Source organism: Hypanus sabinus, chromosome 15 (assembly GCF_030144855.1).
Source record: "Hypanus sabinus isolate sHypSab1 chromosome 15, sHypSab1.hap1, whole genome shotgun sequence".
Taxonomy (NCBI): domain Eukaryota; kingdom Metazoa; phylum Chordata; class Chondrichthyes; order Myliobatiformes; family Dasyatidae; genus Hypanus; species Hypanus sabinus.
Genome location: NC_082720.1, coordinates 10,254,370 through 10,273,699, shown reverse-complemented (window position 1 = coordinate 10,273,699; position 19,330 = coordinate 10,254,370). Strand labels below are relative to the sequence as shown.

The window sequence follows — 19,330 nt, the reverse complement described above, 5'->3', positions numbered from 1 at the left end:
AATGACACCCCCTCCACCCATGACATTCTCTCTTCTCCCCTCTTCATCAGGCAGAAGATATGTAATCAGGATATGTTTGAATAATATGTTGATAATATGTTGAATAATATGTTTGAATAATATGTTGAATAACAATAATAAAATAATATGTTTGAAGGCATACACACCAGGCTCAAGAAAAGCTTCTACCCTTGAGGAAAAGTACAAGGCATCAGTTGCTTTCTCTACATGAATTGTATGTGGTCATCTTTGAATAATATTATACCTTAATTTTTGTATTGAGTCTCTTATTGTGTTGTATTGTATTGGATTCCACGGCAACTCTGGCAGGGTGTGCAAGACATTACTTCCTATAAAGTGAAACCCAACAGCATGAATGGCAGTGATGTTTCACTACCAGATGAACTCAACACCTTCTATGCGCACTTTGAAAGAGAGAGACACAACTACAGCTGTGAAGATCCCTGTTGCACCTGATGACCCTGTGATTTTTGTCTCAGAGGCCGATGTCTTTAAAGAGAAGTGAACCCTCACAAGGCAGAGGGTCCTGATGGAGAAACTGGTAAGGCTCAGAAAACTTGTGCCAACCATCTAGCAGGAGTATTCAAGGACATTTTCAACCTCTCACTGCTAAGGGTGGAAGTTCCCACTTGCTTCAAAAAGGCAACCATTATACCAGTGCCTAAGCACTCACATTGACAGTGATGAAATGCTTTCAGAGTTTGGTCATGACTAGACTGAACTCCTGCAAGGACCTGGACCTATTGTAATTTGCCTATCACCACAATAGGTCAATGGTAGATGCAATCTCAATGGCTCTCCATGCAACTTTAGACCACCTGGACAATACAAACACCTACGTCAGGATGCTGTTCATCGACTATAGCTGAGCATTTAACTCCATCATTTCCACAATCCTGATTGAGAAGTTGCAGAACCTGGGCCTCTGTACCTCCCTCAATTGGATCCTCGACTTCCTAAAAGGAAGACCACAATCTGTGCGGACTGGTGATAACATACCCTCTTCATTGACAATCAACACTGGAACACCTCAGGGGTGTGTGCTCAGAGCAGTGGGCTAAGCACACATGACTGTGTAGCTAGGCATAGCTCAAATACCATCTATAAATTTGCTGATGATACAACCATTGTTGGCAGAATATCAGGTGGTGACGAGAGGGCGTAAAGGAGTGAGATATGTCAACTAGTGGAGTGGTGCCACAGTATCAACCTGGCACTCAATGTCAGTAAGACGTAAGAGCTGATTGTGGACTTCAGGAAGGGTAGGACGAAGGAACACATACCAATCCTCATAGAGGGGTCAGAAGTGGAGAGAATGAGTAGCTTCAAGTTCCTGGGTGTCAAGATCTTTGAGGATCTAACCTGGTCCCAACATATCAATATAAAGAAGGCAAGACAGTAGCTATAGTTTATTAGGAGCTTGAAGAGATTTGGCATGTCAACAAATACACTCAAAAACTTTGATAGTTGTACTGTGGAGAGCATTCTGACAGGCTGCATCACTGTCTGGTATGGAGGGGCTACTGCACAGGACCAAAAGAAGCTACAGAGGGTTGTAAATTTAGTTAGCACCATCTTGGGTACTAGCTTACAAAGTACCCAGGACATCTTCAGGGAATGTGTCTCAGAAAGGCAGCGTCCATTATTAAGGACCTCTAGCACCCATGGCATGCCCTTTTCTCACTGTTACCATCAGGTAATAGGTACAGAAGCCTGAACATACACAGCAATTCAGGAACAGCCTCTTCCTCTCTGCCTATCTAATTCTTATACTGGCATTGAATCTTTGGATACTACCCTATTTTTTTAATATACAGAATGACTTGACTTCTGTGTTTTGCACTTTTTAAAATCTATTCAATATATGTTATTGATTTGTTTCTTTATTATTTTTGTTTTATTTATTATATTTTTTTCTCTTCTAGATTATGTATTGCATTGAACTGCTGCTGCTAAGTTAACAAATTTCACATCACATGCCGGTGATAATAAACCTGATTCTGATTCTGTAAAGTTTGCTCAATGCCTTTTATGTTCACTTTGACCACCAGAACAGGGAGGAACCATCACCCATCACAGTGTCTCCCAATGATCCTTTGGTCTTAGTATCTGAAGATGACATTTCCCATCATTTATAATATGATTATGAAAATACAGCCAGGAGTATCAGAAAAAAATTAAGAAGGAATGGGAAAAAGAACTTCTCTGTCTTATACCCACTGAGCAGTGGGAGAAAATTTTACAATTAGTCTATTCTTCTTCTATTTGTGCTAAACATGCCCTAATACAATTTAAGGTTTTACATAGGGCTCATATGTCCACGGATAAACTTGCTCGATTTTATTCTTTTGTTAATCCAACCTGTGACAAATGTCATTCTGAAGTTGCTTCATTAACCCACGTTTTGGTCTTGCCCTTGCTTGCAAAATTATTGGAAAGATATTTTCGGTACTATTTCAACAGTTCTGAATATTAAATTGCAACCACATCCTATTATTGCAATTTTCGGTTTACCAGTGGTGGATAATAGTTGTTTATCTCCCTCAGCCTGGCGGATGATTGCATTTGTTACATTAATGGCTAGAAGATCTATCCTATTGAACTGGAAAGAAATTAATCCTCCAACTATATTTCAGTGGTTTTCTCAAACTATTTCTTGTTTGAGTTCAGAAAAAGTTAGAAGTGTTGTCTTTGACCCTTCAGTTAAATTTGAAGAATCTTGGAGTCCATTTATTCAACATTTTCATATGAGCTAAACTGACTTTTTCTAAATCTTACTTTTATTACCCTTAATTATTTGGATGGAGGTGTGGAGTTATTGATGCTACTGTGTATACTTGACATAATGCCCATGTCAGTTAGGTTTTTTTTCTTATTTTTTGCATTTTTTTTTCTTATTTACACCATTTTTCATAATTACTATGAGTTTGGGAGGTTATTATATATGGATTATCATCTATTTGTATTTATACCTTAACCTATTAATTACGTACTCTCAGCTCCCTGTATTCATGTTTCATTTATGTTTGTTTAAAATTAATAAAAAGATTTAAAAAGAAAGAAAAGACATTTGGGCTGCCTTCAAGAGAGTAAATCCAAGGAAAGTATCTGGAGAGGAAAGAATACCTGGCCCAGTACTGAAGACCTGTGCTGACCAACTGGCTGGTGGTGTGTTCACGAATATCTTCAATCATACTGGTGCCCAACAAGAGCATGGTAATCTGCCTCAATATCTATCACCCAGTAGCATTTAGATCCACAGTGATGAAGTGTTTTGAAAACCTGGTGTTGAAACACATCAGCTGCTGTCTGAGTGGCAATTTGGATCTGCTCCAATTTGCCTATTGAAGCAACAGGTCTACAGCAGATACCATGTCATTGGCTCTTCACACAACAGTGGAACATCTGGACAGCAAAGATGCGTACATCAGGATTCTCTTTATCAATTATAGCTCAGCATTTAATACCATCATCCCCTCAAAGCTAATCAGTGAACTCCATGACCTTGGCTTCAATACCCTTTGTTCAATTAGATCCTCGATTTCCTCACTTGCAGCTCCCAGTTAGTTTGGATCAGCAAAAACATCTTTTCCTCAATCTCCATCAGCACAGGAGCATCATAGGAATGTGTGTTTAGCCCCTTGCTCTACTCACTTTACAACCATGACTGTGTTGCTAAGTACAGCTCCAACACCATATGCAAATTTGCTGTTTTGGGTCGTGTCAAAGGTGGTGATGAATCAGCATATAGGAGGGAGATTGAAAATTTGGTTGAGTAGTGTAATAATGACAACCTCTCATTCAATGTCAATAAGATCAAGGAGCTGATTATAGACTTCAGGAGAGGGAATCCAGAGGTCCAAGAGCCAGTACTCATTGGAGGATCAGAGGTGGTGAGGGTTAGTAACTTTAAATTCATGAGTATTACTAACTCAGAGGACCTGTTCTGGACCCATCATATAAATATAATTGCAAAGAAAGTAGGACAGCGCCTCTACTTCCTCAGGAGTCCGCGGAGATCCGTCAAGTCATCAAAAACCTTGGCAAAATTCTATGGATGTGTGGTGGAAATTGTGCTGACTGGCTACATTATGGCCTAGTGTGGGAACACCAATGCCTTTGAGTGGAAATTCCTACAAAAGGTAGGTATTTGTCCCAGTTCACAATGAGTAAAACACTTCCAACCACTGAGCACACCTACATGAAATGTTGCCATTGAAAAGCAACACCCATCATCAAAGATCCTTACCAGTTAGGCCATGCTCTTTTCTCGCTGCTGCCATCAGGTAAAAGGTACAAGAGTCTCAGGACTTGCACCATTAGGATCAAGAATAGTTAATACTCCTCAACCATCAGGCCTTTGAACAAAAGGGGATTCTTCTCATTCTACTTAAGGTGTTCCCACAACCAAAGTTCCCACTTTAAGGACTTATCTTGTTATTTCATGCTCTCATTATTTATTGTTAATTATTTATATGGCATTTGCATAGTTTGCTGTTCATTGATATTGTTAACAGTTACCATTCTATAGATTAGCTAAATATGCCCTCAGGGTTGTACACGGTGACATGTACATACTCTGATAATAAATTTTACTTTGAACTTTGATCTTTGAAATTTACCATGCTATTATAAGACTATTAAATGGTTCCCTAGTACAATAAGATTAAAAGTACAAATGTTTCTTGCAGGTATTTACAAGAAAAAGAGAAATACAATAGAATTTCTTGGTGACCTGTCAATGATGGATAATTTTTTTTAACAATTTGAATATTCCTAAACTGATTGGTGAAGATCGTAGCTTGTTTGATGCTCCTATCTCTATGGCTGAAATAGGTGAGGCTGTCTCATCAATGAATTCAGGGAAAGCTCCTGGCCCTGATGGTTATATTGTAGAATTTTTCAAAACTTTTTCTTCTTTGCTTTCCCCTTGGTTATGTGAAATCTTTAACGATGCATTTGCTAAGAAGAGATTACCTCAATCTTTTTATGAAGCTACTATTTCTCTAATTCTTAAATTCCTACTTTATGTACATCTTATTGCCCTATATCATTATTAAATGTAGATTCTAAGATTCTTACAAAAATTTTAGCCACTAGATTAGAAAAGGTACTACCACAGATTATTTCCGAAGATCAAACTGGTTTCATTAAGAATCGGTATTCTTTTTTTAATGTTAGAAAATTGATTAATATAATTCATACTTCATCACCCACAGTCCCAGAATGTGTTATCTCATTAGATGCTGAAAAAGCCTTTGATAGAGTTGAATGGACATATTTATTTAATGCATTGAGAAATTTTAATTTTAGTCCTAATTTTATATCATGGATTAAACTAATATACTATAAACCTGTTGCTTCTGTTCTTACAAATAATTATAGATCCTCCGTTTTTCAATTATCTCATGGTACGAGACAAGGTTGTCCTTTAAGTCCTTTATTATTTAATATTGCATTAGAACCTTTAGCCATTGCTATTCGTGAATCTCCTAGTATTTTTGGTATTACCCGTAATGAGAAATCATATAAATTATCATTTATGCTGATGATTTGCTGTTATATATTTCTGATCTTGATAGATCTATTCTCACTATTTTATCCTTGTTGGCTCAATTTGGTAGTCTTTCTGGTTATAAATTAAACTTAGATAAGAGTGAATTATTCCCTTTAAATGCGCAAACTTTATTGTATGACAGGATTCCATTTAAAGTTGTTACTGATAATTTTATCTATTTAGGTATAAAAATTACCAAGAAATATGAAGATTTATTTAGATTGAATTTTTTACCTATGCTTCTTCAAATACAACACCTTACTACAAGATGGTCTCCCTTATTCCTATCATTAGTTGGTTGGATTAATGCTATTAAAATGATGATTTTACCGAAATTTTTATATTTATTTCAAGCCTTACCAATTTTTATTCCTAAATCCTTTTTTGACAACATTGATTCAAAAATTTCCTCATTTGTGTGGCAAAATAAAAACCCCAGGTTAAGTAAAAGGCAATTACAAAAATCTAAAAAAGATGGTGGTTTAGCTTTACCTAACTTTAGATTTTATTATTGGGCGAATAATATCCGTAACCTAACGTATTGGAAATTAGATTTGGACTCATTATTGTGTCCGCAGTGGGTAAATTTGGAATGCAATGAGGTAAAGGGATATTCTTTATTCTCTGTTCTTGGTTCTTCTCTTCCTGCTGATTTAGTTAAATTCAATAAACAGATATCTAATCCTGTTATTAAACACACATTATGAATTTGGTTTCAATTTCGGAAATTTTTTACTTTGAAAAACTTTGTTCTTGATAGCCCTATTTAATTTAATTTTTTCTTTAAACCTTCCTTGACAGATCAAGCCTTTAGCATATGGAAAAGGAAAGGTATAAAATGTTTTCGTGACCTTTTTTTTGAAGGTACTTTGATGTCTTTTGACCAACTTTCCAATAAATTTAAATTACCTAAATCTAATTTCTTCAGATATTTACAAATCAGAAATTTTTTACATAAAGTTTTACCATCTTTTCCCAACTCAACTTCAACGGATTTCTCAGATTTGATTTTTACCTTAAATCCTTGTCAGAAGGGATTAGTTGCTTTTATTTACAACATGATTATGAAGATACAACCAGAGATGTCTGATAGAATTAAACAACAATGGGAAAAAGAACTTCGATACAATATACCAACAGATAAATGGGAAAAAATTTTACAAATGGTTAATTCTTCTTCTATATGTGCTAAACATGCTTTAATACAATTTAAAATTGTACATAGAGCTTATATGTCTAAAGATAAACTTGCTCGATTTTATTCTCATATTAACCCTCAATGTGACAGATGTCATTCAGAAGTGGCTTCACTGATCCACATGTTTTGGTCATGTCCCACTTTACATAACTATTGGAAGGACATATTCGTTACCATTTCCTCAATTTGGAACATCGATTTACAACCTCACTTTATTACTGCAATTTTTGGTATACCAAATGAGGATGGTAATCAGTTTTCTCCTTCAATCAGACGAATGATTGCTTTTGTAACATTAATGGCCAGAAGGTCTATATTACAAAATTGGAAAGAAGTAAATCCTCCTACCACGTCTCAGTGGCTTTTTCAAACTATTTCTTATCTGAGTTTGGAAAAAATTAGAAGCACTATTTTTGACTCGTCAATTAAATTTGAAGAAACTTGGGGACTGTTCATTTGACATTTTCATATGAATTAATTTGGCCTTTCCCAGACCTTCTCTCTGTTTATTCTTGTTCAGGTATGGAGTTCCGGAGTTCTTTGACACTATCATATACTTATAAACTGTTATTATTGCCCATGTTAGTTTTAGTTTAGTGTTTGTTTCATATATATATATTTTCTTTCACACATTTTTAATTTTTTTTTCTTTTTCTTTTGATGATTATTTTTGTTTTTTTTTCATATATAATTATATAGACTCGATTGATTAATGTACTTTTTTTTGTTGATGTTTAATAGGATATTATTATCCTATTATCAATGTAATCTCAAGTCTATTGTATTCATAACCTATACATTATTATGTTATGTTTTTTTATATTTATATGAAACTCAATAAAAAGATTGAAAAAGAAAAGAAAAAAGAATTTCTTGAAAAAATCTATACATAAACAGACAAGTTTGGCAAACAACCATTGTGCAAAAGAGGAGACAAACTTTAATTAAAAATAGTAATACTGAATATAAGAGTTGTAAAGAGTACTTGACAGTGAGTCTGTAGGTCGTAGAATCAGTTCAGTCTGGTGGTGATCGAAGTAATTCAAGCTGAATCAGGAGCTTGATAGTTGTAGAGTAATAACTGTTCCTCAACCTGATGGTGTGGGAGCTAAAACGTCTGTACCTCCTGCTCAATGGTAATAGTGAGAAGAGAGCATTGCCTGGATGGTGGAGTTCTTCGATGCATGCTGATTTTTTGTGGGAGTGCTCCATGTAAATGTACTCAATGGCAGGGAGGGCTTCATAATTGAGGGATAATAATTGCTCCTGAACCAGGTGGTGTGAATTCTGAGGCTTCCTGATGGTTGCAATGAGAAGGGAGCATGTCCTGGGTGGTGGGGTTCCCTGATGACGTTGCTTGTTTCCTACAACAGTGCTTCATGTAGATGTGTTCAGTTGTGGGGAGGACTTTACTCATGCTGGATTGGGGCATTATCCATTACTTCTTGTAGGATTTTCCATTCAAAGTCACTGGATTTCGATACCAGTCTGTGATGCAGCCAGTCAATATACTCTCCACTACACATCTTTCGAAGGAAGGAAGATGAGAGGAGACATGATAGAGGTATACAAGAAATGAAGAGCAATAGATAGAGTGGACAGCCAGTGCCTCTTCCCCAGGGCACCACTTCTCAATACAAGAGCACATGGTAAGGGGTGGAAAGTTCAAGGGGGATATTGGAGGAATGTTTTTACTCAGACGGTGGTTGGTGCATGGAATGCACTACCTGAGTCAGTGGTGGAGGCAGATACACTAGTGAAATTTAAGAGACTACCAGACAGGTATATAGAGGAATTTAAGGTGGAGGGTTATATGGGAGGCAGGGTTTAAGGATCGGCACAACATTGTGGGCCAAAGGGTCTGTACTGTGCTGTATTGTTCTATGTTCCATGTTCTGTGAAGTGTGTCAAAGTTTTAGCTGCCATGCTGAATCTTTGCCATGCCGTGCATTGCCATGCTTTCTCTGCAATTGCCCTTATGTGCTGAGTCCAGGACAGGTCTCTGAAATAATAACACCAAGGAATTTTCAACTTGTTGACCCTTTCCACCTCTGATCCTCCAATGAGGATTGGCTCATAGACCTCTGATTTCCTCCTCCTGAAGTCAACGATCAGCTTCTTGGTCTTGCTGACATTGAGTAAGAAGTTATGACACCACTCAGCCAGATTTTCAATCTCTATCCTAAATGCTGACTCATCAACACCTTTGTTTCAGCCTATGACAGTGGCATCATCAGCGAACTTGAATATGGCATTGGAGCTCTGCTTAGCAGCACAGTCTTAAATGTAAAGCAAATAGAGCAGGGGGCTAAGCACACAGCCTTGTGGTAATCCTGTACTGATCGATACTGTGGAGGAGATGTTGTTAGCAATCTGAACTGACTGGTGTCTGCAAGTGAGGAAATCAAGGATTCAATTGCAGAAGGAGGTGTTGAGTCCAAGGTCTTGGAGCTTATTGATTAGTTCTGAAGAGATGATGGTATTGAATGCTGAGTTATTGGTGATAAAGAGCATCTTGATGTATGCATCTTTGCTGTCCAGATGTTCCTGAGTGAAGAGCAAATGAAATGGCATCTACTGTGGATGTGGACCTATTGTTATGGTAGGCAAATTGGAGCAAATCCACTTCGCTTCTCAGGCAGGAGTTCGCATGTTCATCATCAACCTCTCTGAACACTTCATCACTTTGGCCATAAGAGCTATTGGATAATAGTCATTGAGGCAGGTCAATGAGGCATTGCAGCATTTTTTTTAGGCACCGGTATAATTGAAGCCTGCTTGAAGCAGATGTGTGTTTCAGATTGCTGAAGTGAGACATTAACAGTCTCAGTGAACACTCCACTCTATCGATCAGTACAGGTCTTTAGTGAAGGGGAAGTTTATCTGGTGAGGGCACTAAGGTTGGGCTTGGGGCTTTTGTTTGAGAGAAGATGAAGAGAGAAGATGCTGGAGAAAACTGGCCATAGCCTATGATCCAGTGGGAGATCAGTTTGTTCAAGATGGATTGCATGCGACGTTCGGAAGGTGCTGCGTACTTTCACATTGACCGAGGGCCCAACACATATTTGACTGCTTAATTAGAATGGGCCCTTTTCTTTACATTATTGTTTACTCAGCCTTTAGTCAAGATTCATAAATATAATTCCTTTAATTGTATGCAGTGTACTGTGTTATTTCATGGCATTAATTTGTTACAGGGTAGCAAATTACCCAGCATCCACACAAACTGGGGTTTGGGGTGGGATCGAGCGTGCCTCAATTTCACGAGTTTGGCAGGGCTGGAGGCTCTTCCCTTGACTTACGCAGCCGAGGAAACCTGGGTATTTCATTGTGGGGGGTATCATCCAGAATCGATTCCGTTTGATGATGTGTAATCGCCCTGAGCATTGATCTAGTGCGTTGTGTGTTTAAGTTGGTGTTAAACTATTGTTTGGTAAAGTGATGACGATACATGGTTATAGAAGCTGCAGGGGTGGAGCGGAGGTTTGATAAAATGGCGGGTGGGCTAAGAATTTGTTCTAGTTCAGCACTGATGTAATGACAGTAGAAATGCCTGATACCACTGGGGCCCTGGTGAGGGGAAAGGCTGTGGCTGTCCATACCGGGAGGAGGGAAGTGTAGGCGAGTGGGCCAAATCTCCCATAGATGGGGGTGGAGACTTCGAAGAAAGGTTGCTCTCATTTCTGCAGAATGAGAGGAGGAATGTTTGAAATGTCTAATGAGTTCCCCAGTGAGGAGTGAGAATTCTGAGTTAATATCAACCCTTACCTCCCTGGTGAATAAGTGGCAAGATGTCCAGGTTCAAAGTAGCAGCTATCATAGGCTCAGCCTGTTCTCAGGAAGAAAGCCCTCCCCTAAAGGGGGAAAGGAGTATGAGACCTGGGCAGAACAGACCTCTCAGTGGCTGGATGCAGGGCAGTGCTCTGATGACAAAGAAGAGAGAGATTGATTGAAACTTTGAAGGGGCCGGCTGTTGACGTAGTGTGGTCTATTAAGACACAGAACCCCTTTGCTCCCTCGACAGCCTACATGCAAGCACTAGAAAAGGAGCTTGGGACTACCTGGGAAGTCTGTGTTGGCTGACCCCTGAGCAGCTACGCCCTATGTAGTGGAGAGTCAGATGGCAAATGTACCAGTTTTCCGGGTGAAACCAGAGAATGGGAAGGTACGGATGTGTGTGGACTATTGGACTCTGAACAGATGTACAGTCCCCGACCAGTATACAGTACCAAGCATCGAGGACGTGGTGGCCTGCCTTAAGGGTATGTGTTGACCCAGAGCCTGACCAGGACCCTACACCTAGTAAGAGGACTCTGCGGCAACGTGGAGAGACTGAAGAACCATTAGATTAGACTGGCCCTTTCCCCTGAATGGCATACAGACTTGGAGGATGAGGAAATGGTGGTGGGGTATATGCTGCCTTTTGCTAACTCCCCACTGATTGAGGAAAAGATTGCCAACCCTTCTCATGCTGAGTCAGGTGAAATTGGGGGGACTATCTGTGGACAGGCAGGTTTGCAGCTGGACCAGGAAGGGAGGGCTGGGCTCTAAAGTAACAGGGGAATGAAACTGAGCTCAGCCAAGTTCAGAGGGGCCTGAGTTGCTGGAAGGCATGAGTGACATTCAGGGGGAGGCATTGCCATGTAGACCAGGAGTGTCTGAACTGAAGGCGTAGATGATGGGGTAAGGAGGTCTCAAAGCTTCAGGAGACCCCCAGATAGGCTGACTTATGTTGCTCCGGGGGAGCAGACTGCTACAACTATCCCCTAGTGAGATATGTCACTACCGTTTACAAATGGATTGGAGGTGCTAACATTACAAAATTCCTTTCAAAGTGGTGGTATTAAGATGAGGTGACAAATTATTTCAAGGTCATGAGGACATGACTATTTTGGTGGGGGGGGGGTGGAGGAGTATAGTGCCCTGGTTCATATTTTTACTGGTATGCTGTTTTGTATTTCATTTTGTGCTGTTCTGTGAGAGCTCCTTGCTTTCAGCTTAAGTTTGGGTTATTGTTGAAGATAAGAGATGAGGAGAAGTATCTGCCATCCAATTAGGATGGTCAAATTGAAGGGGAGATTTCTCTGATGAGTGACACTAAGGTTGAGCTTGGGCTTTTGTTCGAGAAGAGAGAAGACGCTGGGGAGAACTGGTCATAGCATACGATCCAGTGGGAGATCAGTTTGTTCAAGATAGATTGCAAGTGATGTTCGGAAGGTGGTGTGTGCCTTCACGTTGACAGAGAAGTTCAAGATGAGCTCCAACTTGTGCACAATTGACTGTTTAATTAGAATGGGCTATTTTCTTTCTGTTATTCTTTACTAACCCTTTAGTTAAGATTCATAAATATAATTCCTTTAATTGTATGCAGTGTACTGTCTGTTATTTCATGGCATTAATTTGTAACAGGGTAGCAAATGACACAGCATCCACACAAACCAAGGTTTGGGGTGGGATCGAGCACTCCTCAATCTCATGGGTTTGGTGGGGTCGGAGGTCGTCTTCCCTAGACTTTTGCAGCCAAGAAAACCAGAGTGTTTCAAAAGGGAAAGGTTTAAAGGTGATGTGCGGGGCATGGTAAGTGCTGTAATGTGCTGCTATGGGTGGTAGTGGAGGCGGATACAATAAAAACATTTAAGAGGCTTCTGTACGGGTGCATAGTTGTGCGTGGATTGGAGGGATATGGACCATGTACAGACAGAGGAATTAGGTGTCATCAGTTTAACTAGTTCAGCACACTCAGCATAATCAAATACCCCTCCAACCCTATTTATTATCTCTCTTCCCTCCATCCATTGGCAGATGTTGCAAAATCTTAAAACATGTACTTCCAGATTCAAAGACAGCTTTTTCTTCACAAACATCCATGAAAACAGAAAAGTGCCCCCAGAGAATAAACGACAGTTAAATGTGAGAAACCCAATGTACCCCCTAACTCCCCCATCCTATGCATAAGCGGCAGTGAGAAACAATCCTCCCTCCCCCCACCAGAAAAAAAACATGCATCGGTACTAACACCAAAACCAAGCGTGTGCTAAGCAATAGCAAAGTCACAGACCAAAGTTACCCCAAAGGCTTCGCATTTCATCCGACATTTGATATACCCTGGCAAAGGAGAGGGAGGTGTCCCCCATTTTCACAGTGAGCGGGAGACAACAACCCGCTAGTTTACAAGTCCATTTTGCCACTTTTTCAAACTCTATTTCTGAAGATCACAAAGACCTCGGGTCCACAGCGAAAGATTTTCTGGCCACCCCAACAACACACGAGTCTCCTGCCATGAGACTGACCCTCGATTGGCCCATCCCCAGAGCCTCGAAATCCTAGACTTCCGAACACGGTCAAGACTCTCAGGTCAAACTCTTGGCATGTCGAATAATGGCCAGTCGTGGAATCTCGAGAACAGGTCCCATTCCCGCAAAGAACCGAAGGCTGCGTGTAAGTCCAGGTCAGGGTCTTCAAAAAAACCCTGAAAGGGAAAAATAAAGATATTAAAGGTAGAAATAGAGCTGTTTCCGAAGATGAAAGCAAAGGAGTCACCATTGGGTGCCATTATCCTAGCTCACGTAGGAGCATGGAGAACTGGATCAAAGGGATTGTTTTTATGCTGTATTATGCAATGATTCCTTGATCCCATAGATATCAGACCAGGAATTATGAAAATTGTACAGATATTACAGTGTCAGCATGGCTCAGCACTGAATAGTTGTGTGTCTATGGTCTAACTCAATTGTAAAATTAAACCATTGAGGACCAGTACAGAGTTGTCAGGTGAGTGTTTTGCTGGTAATTGCTGAGGAGTGTAGTGAATTCATCATTGTAGGACATGTCAGTTCAATGTCCACAAAAGTGAACATTGCAATGCTTTCATGGAAATAGAAATGGAACTGCTTGGGGTTCCTCCTATAGTGATGGTTGGTAACGGATCACCATTCAGCTGTACCTAGGATCACCATCCACCTAGGAATCATGGCTCACAAGAGCACTTCCCTATTGAGAAATGGTGGGGAAAAGGGGAGAGTATCATGAATACTGGTATGTTTAAACTAGGAGGTTGACAGGTTCTTGATTAGTCAGAGCATCAAATGCCATGGGGAGAATAGGATTGAGAGGGATAAAAAAATCAACTATGATAGAAAGGCAGAGTAAACTCAATGGGGCAAATCACCTACTTTTGCTCTCAAATCTTATAGATTTATGGTCTAAAGGAAGCCAAGCGTATTACTCATGACAAAGGAGAATTTTAGACAAAAGATTTTTAACTGGTTTTAACAAAACTGCAGACCAAGGCAGTACTGAACAATCACACCAGTTTTGGCCCAGATGTGTTTTCTAACTCACATGGACAGCCCTTGAGACAAATGACTAACAACTGTGCGAGTGTCACAAAGTTAAGAAGCAGCATGAAAGTGAATGTGGAGAAGCACGTGATATTCAGATCCACAGCACTTCAGCCTGGAAGAACAGTCCTTTTGAAACTTGAAAACTGCCAAAGCAAGCAAGAATCTCCAAACCACCTGCAGCTATTTGAGGTGACTGCCATGACCAATATACCATTTGTTTGGCAAAAAATCAGATAAGACACGTCACTCTTCAAGATGCTCGGAACACCATATACTGCTGGAATTTCGAAATGAATGAACTTGATTGGAGTTGAAACTGAGTCACCTCAGTTGATGCAGCAGCTAATGTCCTGATATCTATAGTGTGAATAGAGGACTTGTTTATAAAGCCCTACAAGATTCAAAGAAAAATATGAGTGCATAAGAAGTTTAATATCCTTGTTTTAATTAACACAGACACATTGTAGTGTTGTTGTCATTGTTCATACATTCTCTTTAAGTGCAGTTCCTTTATAGCATTGTGGGTACTAAATATACTAATTATCCGATGGCAATGAAGATGGAGTGTCTGTTTTATAAATGATTATATAACATGCAACCAGTGAGATGTAAAAGTTAATTAATAGATACTTTCAAAACTAAGAGATTTTAATTGAGAAAATTTATGTCTGCCTGCAAAGGATAAATAACCAAAGGTCCAAAATGTTAAAAATTCATTGGGAAATGATCTAGTCAGGAAAGAAAGAGACAAAGAGACACAAGAGGATGGAAACAGGTACTTTGAACAACTGAATCTGAGCTGGCCATCACCACCCATGTATTGATAGAGTGTCTTACATTTCGAGAGTTCACAGCTGTAACTTTTGACCCGAAAAGCAAATGGAAACAGTTTGTTTGTCTAATTTTGAAAGGTGCTTGAGAATGAGGAATGAGGAACATACAGGGTTATAAGTCGTGGTTTAAGATGGACTACTCTGAGTATAAGGCAGCACAGGCACCCAAAATCAGGGGAGGAGGCAGGAGACTGGGGGGGGGGGGGGAGAGGAAAATTCAATCAGCCATGATGAAATGGCAGATTCGATGGGCTAAAAGGCCTGATTCTGCTCATATATCTTATGTTCTTATGGAAATGAAACTGATGCACCATCAATAACTCACACTGAGACGTAGGCGAGATATCGGCTTTTATTGACTGGAAGAAGGAACCAGGAGTGAGTGTCTATCATACAAGGTCTTGGAGACTGAGGCCGAGCTTCAGGCCGCAGGTCTCCTTTATACAGGGGCCTGTGGGAGGAGCCACAGGAGCAGTCAGCAGGGGCGTGTCCCGACAGGCACATAGTTCACCACATTCACCCCCCCTTCGTTTGAAAAAGTCCTCATGTAGCGAAGGTTCTTACAAGTCAAGCCGATCAGGCGGTCGAATCTGTCGCTGCGATCTACGTAGCACCGGCTGTGACCGCATAGGTGCCGGCAACATTGGCGATTGCACAGGGGACGGGGGTTGCGCGTGTTCTTGCCCACTAGGCGCCGGTGATCCCTCATGCATGTGCGAGGCGCCTGGTATAAATGCGTACGAAACGCCCGGTATACAAGTGTCGTGAGGAGTCTGTGTAGGGCCTGGTGAGTACGGTGTCACCTCTGGTGCAGGGTTCACAGTTACCGGAGAGCCTTCAGGGTAGTGGTCTGCTGCACCTGCGGGTGCCAGGTCGCGGATGGAGACCGTGTCCTCCCGCCCATCAGGTAAGACCACGTAAGCATACTGGGGGTTCGCATGGAGAAGGTGAACCCTCTCCACCAGCGGGGAGTATTTATTGCTCCTCACATGTTTCCGGAGCAGCACTGGCCCCGGGGACGTCAGCCAAACTGGTAGGGTGGTCCCAGTGACAGACTTCCTGGGAAAAGAGAATAGGCGTTCGTGAGGGGTGGCATTGGTGGACGTACATAACAGAGAGCGGATAGAGTGCAGTGCCTCAGGGAGGACCTCCTGCCATCGAGAGACCGGCAACCCTTTGGACTTAAGGGCTAAAAGTGTGGCCTTCCACACTGTGGCATTCTCCCGCTCCACCTGGCCATTACCCCGGGGATTATAACTCGTGGTCCGACTGGTAGCAATGCCCCTAGCTAGCAAGTACTGGCGCAGCTCCTCACTCATAAAGGAGGACCCTCTATCACTGTGGATATAGCAGGGATACCCGAACAGAGTGAAGAGCTGGCGCAGGGCTTTTATGACGGACGTGGCAGTGGTGTCGGGGCAGGGGATGGCAAAGGGGAACCGTGAGAACTCCTCAATAACACTGAGAAAATAGACATTGCGGTCAGTGGAGGGAAGGGGGCCCTTAAAGTCAACACTCAGGCGTTCAAAAGGGCGGGTGGCCTTGACAAGTTGTGCCGTGTCAGGACAGTAGAAGTGCGGTTTGCACTCGGCACAAATTTGGCAGTCCCTGGTCATCGTCCTGATGTCCTCCAGGGAGTACGGCAGGTTCCGAGCTTTCACAAAATGGTAAAATCGGGTGACCCCCGGATGGCAAAGTTGTGCATGAAGGGCGTACAGCTGGTCGAGCTGTGTGCTAGCACATGTTCCCCGGGATAGGGCATCAGGGGGCTCATTGAGTCTGCCAGGCCGGTACAGGATATCATAGGTGTAGGTGGAGAGTTCTATCCTCCACCGCAAAATCTTATCATTTTTGATCTTGCCCCGCTGTTGGTTGCTGAACAGGAACGCAACCGAGCGCTGGTCGGTCAGCACGGTGAATCTTTTGCCAGCAAGATAGTGCCTCCAGTGCCTAACAGCCTCCACTATGGCCTGGGCTTCTTTCTCCACCGCGGAGTGCCGAATTTCAGAGCCTTGGAGGGTGCGAGAAAAGAATGCTACTGGTCTGCCTTCCTGATTAAGGGTAGCAGCCAGAGCGAAATCGGAGGCATCACACTCCACTTGGAAGGGAGCGGTCTCGTCCACTGCATGCATCGTAGCTTTGGCAATGTCCGCTTTAATGCAGTTGAAGGCCGCGCAGGCCTCAGCAGAGAGGGGAAACGAGGTAGACTTGACCAGGGGGCGAGCCTTGTCTGCGTAATGGGGGACCCATTGGGCGTAATAGAAAAAAAACCCCAGGCACCGTCTGAGGGCCTTGAGAGTGGTGGGAAGAGGGAGCTCTAACAGGGGGCGCATACGTTCGGGATCAGGCCCAATAACCCCGTTTTCCACGACATACCCAAGTATAGCAAGGCGGGTGGTACCAAAAACACACTTGTCCCTGTTATAAGTAAGGTTCAGAGCTGCGGCCACTTGGAGAAACCGTTGGAGGTTGGCGTCGTGATCTGGCCTGTCATGACCACAGATGGTGATGTTATCCAGATAGGGAAATGTGGCCTGCAGTTGGTACTGGTCCACCATCCGGTCCATTTCCCTCTGGAAGACAGAGACACCATTCGTGACACCGAAAGGGACGCGCAGGAAGTGATAGAGCCGGCCGCCCGCCTCGAAGGCGGTATAGGGGCGGTCCTCTGGGCAGATGGGGAGCTGGTGATAAGCGGATTTCAGATCTATTGTCGAATACACCTTATACTGAGCAATCTGGTTGACCATATCCGCGATGCGGGGTAGGGGGTATGCGTCAAGCTGCGTAAACCTATTGATGGTTTGACTATAGTCCACCACCATCCTATTTTTCTGCCCAGTCCGAACAACAACCACCTGGGCCCTCCAAGGGCTTGTGCTCGGCTCAATGATCCCCTCCCTGAGCAGCCGCTGTACCTCCTGCTTTTGGTTGCCACAGGTTTACAGTCGGGGGTCAGGTTGGCGAACAGCGGTGGGGGAGGGATCTTGAGAGTGGAGAGGCTGCAAGTGTCGGTAGCGCAGCTGTTGGCCTGGTTCTGGATGGGATGTGTGTGTCCGTGTGTGTGTGTGGTCAGTAGCGGGGTATGTGAAGAAGTCCCACAAAACTGAGGATTCTTGACAGTGAGTGGTGGGAGGGGCCCGTCGTATACCATAGTCACACTTTCGAGATGGCTCTGGAAGTCCAGCCCCAATAGCACAGGTGCACACAGATTAGGCATGACCAGCAGTTCAAAGTCCCGATATTCTGTTCCCTGCACCACCAATGTTGCTACACAACCTGCCCGGATGTCTGTGGACTGCGACCCAGAGGCCAAATGGAACCTCCGACTGACCGGCCGCGTTGCAAGTCCGCAGCGTTGCACTGTGTCCGGGTGAATAAAACTCCCAGTGCTGCCCGTGTCAAACAGGCATCCAGTCCAGTGCCCCTCCACCTGGATGTCCATCATGGACCTTGCAAGCTGGTGTGGGGCGCTTTGGTCGAGGGTCACAGTGGCCACAGTTGGATCGCCGTCGGGGTACCCGGTCAGCATCGGAGGGTCGGGGGTGGGGCATGCTGACGTCGACAAAGATGGCCGCTCACATCCGGGGTACCCGGTCAGCATCGGAGGATCGGGGGCGGGGCGTACTGACGTCGACAAAGATGGCCGCCCACATCCCGGCATGCAAGATGGCGGCCCCCACGTTTCACCCGCAGCGCTGCACTCCGCTCGAGGTTGAGACTTACAGACCTTGGCGAAGTGGCCCCGCTTTCCGCAGCTGGAGCAGGTCGCTTCTCGCGCTGGACAGCGTCGTCGAGGATGTTTCTTTTGGCCACAGAAATAACAAAGCACGAGTTTCTTACAGGCCACAGCCGTGGTCTGGGTCGGGGAGCTCGTGGAATGGCGACTGGCGGCGGCGTTGGCGAATTCGCTCCCGGGAGCCGGCGGTGGCGGGGTCTGAGGCGTCCACGAAACCGGCGGGGAATCGCGCGACTGGACAGCGTCGGCGTTATGCCGCGCAGCTTCCAGAGCGTTGGCCTTCTCTATCGCCGAGCTTAAGGTAAGATCCGAGTTCTCCAGCAGCCGCTGGCGCATGTACACTGACCTCAGTCCCGTCACAAAGGCGTCTCGCACCAGCAGCTCCGCATGCTGTTCTGCCGTGAGCGTCTTGCAGTCACAAGCTCGGACGAGTGTAGTGCTCGGAGAAACTCAGAGCAAGATTCGCCAGGCCGCTGTTGCCGGGTAGCTAAGCGATGTCTTGCGTAGACGGTGTTCACCGGCCGCAGGTACTGTCGTTTGAGGGCGTCCAGTGCCCCTTCGTAGGTCGGCAGGTCCCGGATAAAGGAGTAAACTTTGGAGGAGACCCTCGAGAGTAGGATTCTGTGCATAACGGCGGGT

General features: G+C 43.3%; 1 long non-coding RNA gene across 1 annotated transcript in view; it reads right to left on the bottom strand.

Annotated features, from left to right (window-relative positions):
* Positions 1-12,719: 12,719 nt before the first annotated feature.
* LOC132405122 (uncharacterized) overlaps positions 12,720-19,330 on the bottom strand; it is a 42,288-nt gene continuing 35,677 nt past the window's right edge. Inside the window, exon 3 of the long non-coding RNA XR_009515768.1 lies at positions 12,720-13,245. This is a non-coding gene — a long non-coding RNA (uncharacterized LOC132405122). The remainder of the gene's footprint in view (positions 13,246-19,330) is intronic.